Below are 13,327 nucleotides of genomic sequence, written 5' to 3'. Positions count from 1 at the left end.
TTTCTATCGGGGAGAATAAATTTGCTTTTATGAACAGGTTGAGCGTCATTGACGGAACGCAATGATGGGACGCGATTTGGCCCTGCTTCCGAAGCACGGCCAAATCAGCTGAAAAGTGCCCAAATGAGTCTGGCTAAATTTTGTAGCGCTACTGAGGTTTCCCTGAAGGAATGACTTCTGTATTTCTTGTTAACAGCTACGCGGGTTTGCAATTACACGGCTATTAAAAAAAAACGCAGAGCGCGAGCATCGGCCACGCTATTCGCTAGACACGGCGTGGTGTCGGGCGTGTTCCAGCGTTACGTTCCAGCGGCTGCTGGATCCACGAGTTTCCGTGTCCGGCGTGTACCAGCGTCCAGGTTCCCGTGAATTTGCAGCAGGCGCAGTTTCGCATGACGGGCGGATGAAAGCTGTTTTGTACTAAAAGAAATTATAGTTCTGACCGTTTCCAAGTCAGCACGATCATGGAGCATACAAATAACGCGCCACATTTTGTTTTTATATTTGGCAATGAAATAAAAATTATTTGTTTGGTGTAACAGCAACATAAGAGGGCAGTAAAAGCCTCTCCATGACAAAAAGTGAAGCCCCGGTAGTGCCCAGGAACAGTGTTGTAAAAAGAGGAAAATAAAATGAATAAGCACCGCAAACTGCTTTTTTTTTCGGACTGTGATCAGGCATGTGCAGTCTGCGTAACATCAAACTTTTGTATTGCATGCATGAATGTACCACTAGTTGCATTGCTTAAATGCCTTTTGGTACAGCTTTCTGAAATCAGTTATTCACTGAAAACAATTTCAAGCTTTTACCAGAAATGCAAGAATGACCCCAAATGCTTATGTTTGTTGGTCATATTTTTATTGAAATTGTTATGCATATCCTGCATACTTCAGGTAATTAATAGAAAAAACATCACGGGAAGTAAATTTCTTATGCCAAACTAGTTGAAATTGCAGACATGACAGGATTTACTACGAAAACAGACATGACAGGATTTACTACAGAACAGGATTTACTACAGACTACAGAACAGGATTTACTACAGACTACAGGGCAGGATTTACTACAGACTACAGGACAGGATTTACGACAGACTACAGGACAGGATTAACTACAGACTACAGGACAGGATTTACTACAGAATACAGAACAGGATTTACTACAGAATACAGGACAGGCTTTACTACAGACTACAGGACAGGGTTTACTACAGACTACAGGATGTCCCATTCCCTCACAGGATCATTCTGTCGTATTTTTCTGTTGTGTTTTTCGACTGGGATATGAAGCCGGCGTGAACGTGAAAGAGCTGTCATCGCATGCTTGGCGCACATCATTGTCTTTGGGTGCAAAACTCGGCGCTTGCCATTTACTTGGACGCGGGTTCTGCGCATGCCAGCACCCCAGTCGAAAAACACAACAGAAAAATACGACAGAATGATCCTGTGAGGGAATGGGACATCCTGTAGTCTGTAGTAAACCTGTCCTGTAGTCTGTAGTAAATCCTGTCCTGTAGTCTGTAGTAAATCCTGTCCTGTATTCTGTAGTAAATCCTGTCCTGTAGTCTGTAGTTAATCCTGTCCTGTAGTCTCTCGTAAATCCTGTCCTGTAGTAAATCCCTGCCCTGTAGTCTGTAGTAAATCCTGTTCTGTAGTCTGTAGTAAATCCTGTCATGTCTCCAATTTCAACTTGTTTGGCATAAGAAATTTACTTCCCGCGATGTTTTTTTCTATTAAGTACCTGAAGTATGCAGGATTTCAATAAAATTTCATTTCAATTTCAAAATTTCAATAACAATTTCAATTAAAATATGACCAACAAACATAAGCATTTGGGGTCATTCTTGCCTTTCTGGTACAAGCTTGAAATTGTTTTCAGTGAATAACTGATTTCAGAAAGCTGTACCAAAAGGCATTTAAGCAATGCAACTAGTGGTACATTCATGCATGCAATACAAAAGTTTGATGTTACGCAGACTGCACATGCCTGATCACAGTCCGAAAGAAAAAGCAGTTTGCGGTGCTTATCCATTTTATTTTCCTCTTTTTACAACACTGTTCCTGGGCACTACCGTGGCTTCACTTTTTGTCATGGAGAGGCTTTTACTGCCCTCTTATGTTGCTGATAAACCAAACAAATAATATTTATTTTATTGCCAAATATAAAAACAAAATAGGGCGCGTTATTTGTATGCTCCATGATCGTGCTGACTTGGAAACGGTCAGAACTATAATTTCTTTTAGTACAAAACAGCTTTCATCCACACGTCATGCGAAACTGCGCCTGCTGCAAATTCACGGGAACCTGGACGCTGGTACACGCCGGTCGGCGAAACTCGTGGATCTAGCAGCCGCTGGAACGTAACGCTGGAACACGCCCGGCCTTTTTTTCTTTAATAGCCGTGTAATTGCAAACCCGCGTAGCTGTTAACAAGAAATACAGAAGTCATTCCTTCAGGGAAACCTCAGTAGCGCTACAAAATTTACCCAGACTCATTTGGGCACTTTTCAGCTGATTTGGCCGTGCTTCGGAAGCAGGGCCAAATCGCGTCCCATCAATGACGCTCAACCTGTTCATAAAAGCTAATTTATTCTATAGAAAAAAAAATATTAAACGAGCATCGACAATAACCGTTCGAAAATTCGTTCCTTCTATTAGTCAGCGCCATGAAAACACAAGTGAACAAATATTTCTTTTACACTGCAAAACGTGAGCGAACGTGAGAAAATTAAAATGGAAAGTCAATCTTTAGCTGGAATGCTTGCCTTTGTGAACCTTGTTCCGTTGCATTCGCACAGCAAGGCGTGGAAGGGTATCCTGTGGCGAAAAGCGCACGTCTCTGTGGTGTTGCACTATCTTGAAGAGTATGCACGCACGATACCTGCCGAAGTCACGCAGGGATCGTGGCAAGTTCAGTCGATTGTCGAAGCACATCGCACGTATTCCAAATCACGCTGCCTGCGAGATTCGTCGCATTCACTCATATTCAAGTGCCAATTATCGCAAGCACCCCGGTTAGTCGTCCCTGGAGGAGTCCTCACATCGAGATGCTTGAAATCCGGACCACTGATCTTGCTTTTACCACAGCTTCCGAAGCTTCAAATGTTGCTGCTGACACTCCGCGGAGACATAAGATGCACGTTTTTACAAAAAAGTTAAGCCTAACTTCAACTAGGCAAAGCGCCGATGTGAAATGTGGCCGAGCCACTGGGTCACGCAGCCACCGCAAATTTTGACCGGGAGACGAAAAGCAGGAGGGAACAAAGGAAGGGTAAGGAGGGAACCGGCCGATCACGAGAAGTTGTTTCGCGACCCCTCCGCACCCCTCTCGATTCTTCGTATTGTGGTCTCCCTGTCCCGCGAGTTCTGCCGCGCCGCGACATGCCTTCAGTGGTGACGATGCTTCCCCGAACTTCTTCCGAAGGGCCGGGCTAGAGGGAAGGCGCGCGTTTTCTTTCTTTCTACATTGATTTTTTTAACACATCTCGGTAATGCAGCGAGTTCACTGGCGCCGTTTCTTTTTTTCTTTTTTTTTTTCACACAGGTAGCGGCAACTGGTTGGCTGTTTTTAAAATATTATTTTAACTAGTTCGGCTTGATTGGACACATGTTTCGCGTTAAAATAAACAAATTGCTCGCTAAAAAAAATAAAACAACAGCACGCAGAATGAAACAATGGGGCTCTCAAAGACACCCAGAAATACATGTCAGAATGTGCACTGCAATTATTACACCACGTCTTCAAAAAGCACATCTTGCTTGTTTTTTATGCGTCCGTTTTGCCGAGGGGCTACCCTTGTTGCCTGATTCTTTTATCAAACATTGTCCACAGTACAATTATTGCACTTGCAATTCACTCAAAGAACCCAAGGAATTTCCGAAGTTCTCTATGTATCCATTTTTTTTCATTATGGGGCTACGCTTAGATGCTCCAACATTAGTGTGATTTGTGCTAAGTTGTGTTCTTAATTGCAAATTTGTAGCGAACGTTTTTTCCAATACGGCTGGAATGCTAATGGCCGTAATGCAACAAACGTTCATTACAACAGACGCTTGCAATGCAATTGAACGAGATGACCGTCACTCGCACGCAGCATTGTTTCCGTGCAGCGCACGCTAAAAAAGTGGGATTTTGCGGCACCGCACGGGCCGCAAACACCAAGTTTCGGAGCATCTGCGTCGATCGCCGCGCGCGGCATTCCCGTGTCCAGCCAAGCAGCGGCACCATACCATCCCGTACTATCCCGTTCGTGCTATCCCTTCCGCATTGGCTGAAGCCCTGTCCCCAAAGGCAATGTCCCCATGTTATTCGATGCTCTCCAGCAACCTCCCCGCGTTGCTGTCGTTCAGCGCGGCGTTTTCCTGTGTATTACGTTCTTTCCGGGCTATCCCATCGCTCTCCTAATGCCGGAAAACGCGGGGTTTTCCGACAGGGTAAGCAAGAGATTTTGTAGCAATACTGAACGGTCTGTCATGTGACACTTTCGCAATGGATCTAAACTTCTCTTTCACACTATAAAAATCTGCAGGGACTAGAAAATGATCTGTCGCATGGCAGATAATAATGGTAATTACGGAATGCTGAATGTAGTGGCTGAAGGACAGTCTGTGGGCCAACAGAAGTTTGTGTAGTGCCTACAGGGTGTTGCACAATAACTGTAGTACAAAAGAAATGTCTCATGCGACAGAAATTTTGTAGTTCTATTACAAAGGTATTTGAAGTGGGGACTGCAGAATGTCGGTCGCATGATAGATATGTCTCTTGTACTACATAAATTTCTGTCGTGCGACAGAAATTCTGTCATCATTCTGCAGAGATTCCTGTCTCACAACAGACCATCCTGCATTCCCAACAGAAATTCCTGTTGTACGACAGAAATGCCTGTCGTACGGCAGATTTCCTGTAGTTGTACTACAGAAATTTCTGTCGCACGACAGGCCACCCTGTAGTCCCAACAGAAATTCCTGTCGTGCGAAAGAAATGCGTGTCGTACGACAGATTTTCTGTAGTTTTACTACAGAACTTCCTGTCGCACGACAGACCATTCTGTAGTCCCAACAGAAATCCCTGTCGTGCGACATAAATTTCTGTCGTGCGACAGAAATTTCTGTTGTGCGACAGAAATTCCTGTTGTGTCTTTCGACTGGGACGGTCCACTTTGTGACAGGCGTGAAAGCCTGCCGAAGAAGCGATAAGTCCCTGCCAGCCATGGAGAATTTACCGTTTTGTTCTGAAAAAAACAGAAAAAATGTTTGGCGTAACTGCCGCTCCTCCGAAAACGGGAGCGAGGCCGCCAGCTCTCACCGTATTCCAGTTTGGATAGCTTTTAAATATTTTTATTGTTCCAATTTATTATGTCCTTGACATTTTTTAATGAATGTAGAGCGTATCTTTGTTTAGCGATTTGGCTTGCACCTGTAGAGAAATATTTAGGGGTATTGTGACATATTAGTTATTTTGTTTGTTTATTACGATCGACCTATCAAACCCTCCTTAAGACGGTACTTTGGAAACTACTATGATTGTTCCAGATCTGCCAAAGAAATTTACAATTCCAAGCGGCGTGACATTTCCAGTATTTGAAACATTTTTTGAATCCCCCGTCATAAAGAAAACATTTTGCATGGAGCTACACCCCCCCCCTCGCAAAAAAAAACGACTAGAAAATATTTTCAAAACTCCGCTTCTCACTTCTGCGTTACACGCCGATTACCCACAAGCGCGGCTCTTATGCATAACAGGCGTGGTACAAAAAACTATGCTGACCTTTGTATTCACGTTGTAGCACTTGGGGAGAAAAGCCCTGAATTCCTGAGCCGGCGTGTGTCAGATGAGAAGAAATGGAGGGGCTGTGATAAACCGCCTCCAGCAGGAGCAACTCAAAAGAAAGGAAACAAAGAACGCGAAACAGTGGGGAATACTGGAGCCTTTTAAAATTTCGATGTTTTGTAAGGACACCATAGCAGTGACTTAAGATTTCATGAAATGCATTGCATGGAACGCCTTATCGAAGTTTTAATGCCTCGGAGGAGCGAGAGAAGCTTAAATACGACTCCAAAGTTTCGGGACCGTTCCGTGATTTGCGAAGAAAGTTTTGCTCTGTGAATTCTGACGGTGTAGCGTGGACCCGTTTATCGAGCTTCTTTTTTCTTTCTCCTGCGAAGTATTTCGCGAGGGACTGCCGTAAACCTAACAAAGGAAGAAACACCAAGAAAATTTCCTACAGGAGAATCCTGTGAAGTATTGAAGAAGCGACGCTTTTTTCTTCGTTATACCAACGAAGCAACCCCCTGAAGATACGAAGGGAATCCAAAATTCTGTATCCACACAAAAAACAATGTGGGCGAATGTTAGAAGTAAACAACGCAATTGGCAACAATATTTCTCTAAAATGAGTACCGTGGAGTTATGTCGTCGGAGTGGCGTTCGAACAGACAGAAGGAGGAGCTGTGTTGTTCTAGCAGCCGCGTGTACAGAACGCTGCAAGGCACCGGAGTGTTAGTAGCTGGTCTTGTGGGACTGCTCGGCCGTAGCAGGCGGGAAAAGCATGAAAAATGCGCCAGACGACCGATTCTTTATGTCGTCACGTTCCCTGTGGAGAAGTGGTCAGACTGACGCGTTTGGCCTTTAGGTCTTGTCACTAGCTTTTTTCCGTCTTTACCTCTTTTCACAATACCAGTCCCGCTTGCCCAAGGTTACTGAGAGAACAATCGACTGCGCCTCGTATAGGACCTCCTTGAGGTGCTAGTGGTCCTTGGCTTCGATGTACGGGAATGCGTACAATGGGAAGACGGAAGATTCCACAAAAGGTAGTGTTTCTGCAAAATAAGTTTGTTTTAGGGTCACTGCAATAGTTCCGAGCCTAATGAAGTGAATTGTTCATGTTTGCATTTTTGCCTGCTTGTGCTTTTAAGTGGCGATGGCGGTCGTGTAGTTGCTTGGTGAATGCCATGCTTAACTCTCTACACCGTAAAAAATTGGCGTGTTTGCGACACTTTAAAAATGACGGGCCTTGCTAAGTAACTCGGGTAACAAATTGCAAAGCATGCTTTCCGCACCTGACAAATTAGAGTAGAACCATGGGCCTCAATATTAATGTGCAGAAAAGCAAAGTTCAGTAATGATCAGTAACCTCGGGACAGCAGAGCGGTTTGTGATAGGTGGCGAGGCAGTGGAAGTGATAAGCGAATATATCTACTTGGGCCAAGCTGTGACCCCGGATCCCAACCATGAGGGAGAGATAATTAGAAGGACAAGAATGGGGTGAAGTGCATACGGCAGGCATTCTCAGATAATGAATGGCAGCTTACCATTGTCCCAGAAGAAGAAAGTGTACGAGAGCTGCATCTTACCTGTACTCACCTACGAGACAGAAACTTGGAGGCTCACTAAGAAGGTTCAAATTAAATTGATCACGACACAGCGAGCAATGGAACGGCAGATGATAGGTCTAACATTAAGGGACAAGAAGAAAGCCTTGTGGGCAAGTGAACAAACGTGGGTTAAGGACATATCAGTAGAAATTAAGAAGAAGAAATGAACGTGGGCAGGGCATGTATTGCGAAGGCAAGATAACTGTTGGTCATTAAGGGAAACAGAATAGATCCTTAGAGAAGGCAAGCGTTGCAGGGCGCGGCAGAAGGTTAGATGGGCAGATAAGATGAAGAAGTTTGCTAGGATAAATTGGTCGCAATCAGCTTAGTACCGGGATAATTTGAGAATAATGGAAGACGCCTTTTCCATGCATTGGGCGTAGATAGGCTGCTGGTGATGATGATAATGAGGGTGATGATAAAAAATGATGGAGCGTGACAGCCAGTGAAAAAAAGCCACATAAACGCATTCACGATTACGGTATCTTAGAAACACGTGAATGTTATCGTTCACCACGCGTGTCCAGTTTGGTTTAACAGACGTGTACACCTTTTTTGGGTGGTAGCGGAGGTATAGGGGTATGCCAATCTACGTTTCCGTTCTATCGTGTTTTGCCTTTACACCACCGGCCCCACCAGACACTTAAATGTTTTTGGTGGGTTGTAATTCTCTTTCTTAAAGGGGGCACACGTATCCTGATGGCTTTCACTTCTTTTGTTCCTTCGAAGGAACGTTCACTTTAACACCACGAGAAAGTCAGTTTCCTGCAGATAACAAAAGTGTTCTGACCTTAAAACCCTTTTTCTTATCAAGGGCGGATGGAACGCTGAACGGAATGGAGGGAGGTTGGTGGCGCTACACATGCAAAAAGCCTAAGGTACAAGGAAGCCACAACGCACTTTGGCGTTTTGAACTTTGTAGTCGCACTGGCTCCGTCGGTTTAGAGGGAAAGAAGTTTGTGACACCATGCAAGAACAAGTTGATGGCACTCAAACTATTTTTGGAACAAGCTTCACTGCTGCGGTAGGATGGCCTTTACGTTGGTTTACTTTTATAATGACGAAGTTGGTGAAAAAGCATTTGTGGTCGCCTTTATTGTTAGGACATGTATGCGTTTCGTTACCGATTCACATTGCACTACATTATTCGGTGTTGGCTTTAATGCTTTTTTTTGCCTACACATTGAATTTGAGTTTAGCCACTACAACAATTCTTGTACGCGCTGAGGAATGAAGGCGCGGCGTTTGGACAAAGATGTGCACAGAGCTAACAAGGCCGTTAATACCAAAGCATCTCCCCTTTAAATACTGAAAAGAAGAAGGCATTGACGCTCATTTCTTCCCTTCATAGACAAGAGAAACGAGATTCTCTTCAACACCGATGCTTCTGGCCAGCAATGTTGCACGCCGCGTATCCAATACCACTTCATGGTCTTATCAAGTATTCCAGGTATGAAGCCCACTTCTTGCTGCCTAACAAGAAGCAGCTTTTCCAACTGTAACCATAAAGCCTAGCCCCACTTTAGGCGGGCCACGGTACAACCCCCCCCCCCAAAAAAAAAAAAACAGAAAAACACTCACCGTCTCTCTAGTGTGAAGAAGCATAACAACGCTTCGGCTCACATTTGAGTCATTAAGTAAAGTTTACGCGGTGTGTTTCTACGGGTCACCTGAAAATTAGGTTTCGCCGATTTTAATCCACGAGTGCGGAGGTTCGGCTCCTGCATATTGCGAAGGAAATTGAAGAAGGACAAAGGGAGTGAACGAGTAGGTGTTAATAAGCCTATCTTCAGTACTTGAATTCGAGAAGCTGGAAGGTAAATACGGCGTGACGCGTTCGCCATTATAAAACACTTTTTTTTTAATTCAGGGCACCCAAACCCACACGTCGGTACACCCTGAGTCGCATCCCGAAAGGCGTCCTATTTTTAGGTGGTGGGCAGTCTCAATAAGGTGATATAAGAAGGCCTGAGAGACTTCTTTACCGTAACAAAACCTCAGGTGGTTGCAGCACGCTTATAGGGTGCGCCAACGACCCCTGTCACGGCTATAAACTAGCATGCAGCCTGACGCCAGAAAATAAAGAAAAAAGTAGTGCCCTTCCACTTTATCAAGAAAGATTACCTGCAAAGCTTGACCCAGTCCACAGAGTGCACGAAACAAAACACGTTTATATTAATTTGCGATGGAGCATATTTCCTAGCCAATTAGCTCAATGAACCTCTGACGGATCCAGGCTTTGTTCTTGCCCATAACATGGAACTGCCTGTGTCCTTCCCGCGCCGTAAATATCTTACTGTTTGTCTAAGGGCGGAAGCAGACAGTTGCGGGCAAGTTGCTGTTCATCCGGGAATGATTCGTCGCTACTCCACGGGCAGAACTTCAGGCGGCAACGGCGGTGCCAGCAGCTTTCCGTTGTTTCTGCACGCATTCGCGCTTGTGTTCGAGCAAACGCTTCGATTCTTCATCTTCTTCCTCCAAACGAACGGCAAGCATCCATCCCATACCGATTTAAAATCTGGAAGCCATTGAGGTCAATTCTCGCGTACAAGCATGTGGCTGTCCGTTTTCCCTCCACCTCGTATGCAGCTTACTGTGTGTGTAAGATGTCTCTGCAACACCTCGACCCACACCCGAACCACTCGATTGAAGAGGACAGGTGAATAACTGCAGTGAGCCATGTGATTTCGACATCTAAATACAAGCACAACTGTCATTTTGTCCGTGGCGGGACCAGGACGAATTTTTCTTAAACTGCGAAGTTTCCGAGAAAGCTGTATAGCTTTCCTTTGTAGCCGTATGGCTGCATTTAGGTGGATGTCAAACTTTCCTTTACAGAAACTTACTCCACCTTGGGGATTTCCCCTAAATCTGGTCCATGAAGGCTAGCTGTGCGTGCACGCGCCTTTTTTGTACCCGCAAACCCTGCGCGCATAAACCGGCAACCCATGATGGCGCATACTTAGGCAAGAAAGACACCCGCGAAAATGTCGCTCGGAAGGCCTTCCAATCTGAAAAAGAAATATGGGTGCAAGCCGGTGTTCCAGCAAGAGAAGTTTCTCTTCTACCGGGAGGAATTCGCAGCTACTTGGCGAAGTGAATTTGAGTGAAAGGGCGACGGCGGTTTTCGGTTGTTTAAGGGAGCAGTCGTTCGACAGCAGTTATCTCGTCTTCGCGGGAGCATCGTCTTTATATGACCGCGTTACCGAGAGAGGAATGCACCAGCGACGTAAGGAAGGAAGTGGAGAGGAGCCTGTAGCGAAGGATGAAGTGGAGTACGACATCTGCGGCTACGGAGTCATCTCTGTCACTGCCATTCCCTCACACATGTTTGATGTGTTGCCACCAAGGAGTGCCCTCCCCTGACACTTTCCCCAGACGCTGTTTCATTCTGCGCCAATCCAAACTACGCGACGTTTGCGAGGGAGGTTCAAACACGATATGCAACAACATGCTTGCTGGTCTCTTGTGCGGGTTCGGTTCCCGATCACGGTGGCCGATTTTCTGATGGAGGTAAAAAGCAAACACGCCCTTATGTTCGAGATTTCGGCGCACGTTAAAGATCCCCAGGTGGTGAGAATTAATCCGAAGCCCTTCACTACGTCGCGACTCATAGCCTGCATTGCGCCGGCGCGTCAAAACCTACAATCAATCAACATGTCCCTTGTGCGGGGCTAATTCCAACCACATGACATTTGCGCGGGAGGTTCAAATACGATTTGCACCATGCTGGCCCGCGGTGGTAGTGCACTGCGAAGTATCAGCAGAGTAGCGCACGCCGCCTTACGTTCGCTGATCACGCGAACCCTTCCTGAGACTCAGCAAAAATGCAGCGTGACGGAGAAGACTGCAGCTCACGCTGCACACAAATTTCATATTAGGGAGTGTAGTGCATTTTCACGCCCATCCGTACTTCCGTTAGTTTTCGCAATGATCTGAACCGCATACCGCCGTTAGCTCTGACGACTGCGCAACTTGCCAAAGGGGCATCGGTGGAACCGAGGGGAAAATAGTTGTGAAATACGTCCCAGCGATGGTGAGGAGGAGCCCCGAAGCGGCGCCGAGTAAATCGATGACACCGGAATAAAAGCTGGGGGGAGGGGGGGGGGGCAGAGAGGTGGGTTCGACCTATGCTGTTTTGCAGTAAAAAAGGGAGGCAATCGTGAAGCTCCGAGCGATATGAGTGGCTTGCGGCGCGTGCGCGTATTGCTCCTTACACAATGGCCCGCGATCTTCGTTCGCGGTGGCCGACGCTGCGCGCCCGACGACGCGGAGCAAGCCGAAAAAACATTTAAAACATCTTCCGCACACATGCGCAGTAGGAGTGGAAAAATGTTTACGCGCGGCGAGTTGTGGTCCGGTGATTTGTCTCTATTGCGCACGTACGCAGATGGAGGAATTTCAGCGTGTAGCAAGTTAGGGTCCCGCGCTTTGACTTTTGCTCTGTGTAGTTCATGCTCAGTTCCGGGCGTTCACACTTTCTTGACCACGTTCGCTCCCGCTGACATGAAATGTGTGGTTCGAGGTCGGTGTAAAAGTGGAAGCAACTGCGAATGCGATGGGTTTATTAGGGCCACCGGGAAGGCCAGCCAAGCAGCGGCGCCATGCCAATCGGGCTGGTGTGTCTATTGCGCGCATAGCCCGGTTGAACACGAACGGATAGGCGAGTACCTGGATTTCTTGTTATTTTTTCGAGGGTAGGGGGGGGGGGTGGCAAACTCTATAAATTAGTCTTTCCAGGCAACTAGTAAGAGCCACAAAATTATGCCTTTTTCGTCGTAGTAAGAAGCCCGCGCCAAAACCGTTCTCCGATATTCGGGATGGTACGGAAAATTTGACATGCTTTATTGACAGGATTCGGTTTCCCAGTGCGAACGCCGTTTTTGGATCCAGGCGAAAAATGAAAACGATTGCACATGTTAAGTACTTGCGTTGCCGCAATGAGTACCGTGGTCCCACAAAGAAAGCGCATTTTTACACACGTTTCATTGTCCAGGTCAAGGCACATAGGACCCAGTTTGAATTTTGTATTTTTTCAATATTTCATGGCCACTGCTTGTCACTTTTGGTAGGCGTGCCAAAAAGTTAAGTAACGTTTTTTCGTAACTAGGCTTTCGCGTCGTCGTTTCGGCTACTGACGTTTCTGGAACGTTGAGTAGTCTGGATTCGGTAGCGATTTGTAAACTTCCTTACGGTGCGTTTAAGTGGTAAAGTTTTCACAAGAAGCAACATTCATGACTAACACCAGCCCCCACCTTGTTGTGATTGGAACGGCCGTCGTCTGTTTGGAGTGTCCCCTCGTGGTTTGCAGAAACCCGATAGCCTTCGCAGCGCAAAGGCAGCGAGTCGCCGGCACAGAGGTGCTCGAAGCGGTGGCTTCTTATGTTGTTACAGATGGCTGGCTTTTGCTTGGTGCGCGCAATTTACTTATGCTTTATCAAAAGATATTGCTAGCAATTTTGTTCGATCTTTCAGAAAACTTTTTCCGCCATACTCAGTATTTCCGACTGCATCCGCGAACGCTTGCAACCTCACCTTCCTCTGCCTTGACAGCAGCTTCTCAAACTTGTTGGACAATTCTTTGGGTCCCTTGACCATGCGGACCGTGAGTACACAGCATTGCGCCCGGTGGAGACGTTGCCCTCAGGGCCACTCAAGGCATGTCGCTAGACTAGTAGGATTTGAGAAGTTAGAAGTGAACTGTGTGAGACTTGTTGCTTTGTCTGCCATTTCTAAGAAGCCGTGAGATGACGTAGTTCATATCGCTTATACGCTTCAGAACCACCAATGGCTCTCTGTAGTGTGCCAGCAGCTTCTGACAAAATACCGCGTCTGCGGAGGGTGGTCCAAAGCCACACAGAATCTCCTCTTCTGAACGACTTGCCTCGGTGGCAGCTGTCGTAGCGCAACTTCGACCGGTCTTGCGATGCCAGTGTACGTAACCGAGCGATTC

The 13,327-nt window shown here is 46.3% G+C and overlaps 1 pseudogene; it reads right to left on the bottom strand.

Moving 5' to 3' along the window:
* Positions 1-12,972, bottom strand: part of LOC144148304 (uncharacterized) — a 112,785-nt pseudogene extending 99,813 nt beyond the window's left edge.
* Positions 12,973-13,327: the final 355 nt, after the last annotated feature.

This window comes from Haemaphysalis longicornis, unplaced genomic scaffold (assembly GCF_048455015.1).
Source record: "Haemaphysalis longicornis isolate Haplotype H1 unplaced genomic scaffold, Haemaphysalis longicornis Haplotype H1 scaffold_8, whole genome shotgun sequence".
In the NCBI taxonomy this organism is placed as follows: Eukaryota; Metazoa; Arthropoda; class Arachnida; order Ixodida; family Ixodidae; genus Haemaphysalis; species Haemaphysalis longicornis.
Note: the sequence above shows the minus strand (reverse complement) of the source record. Positions and strands in the feature narration are given on the sequence as shown.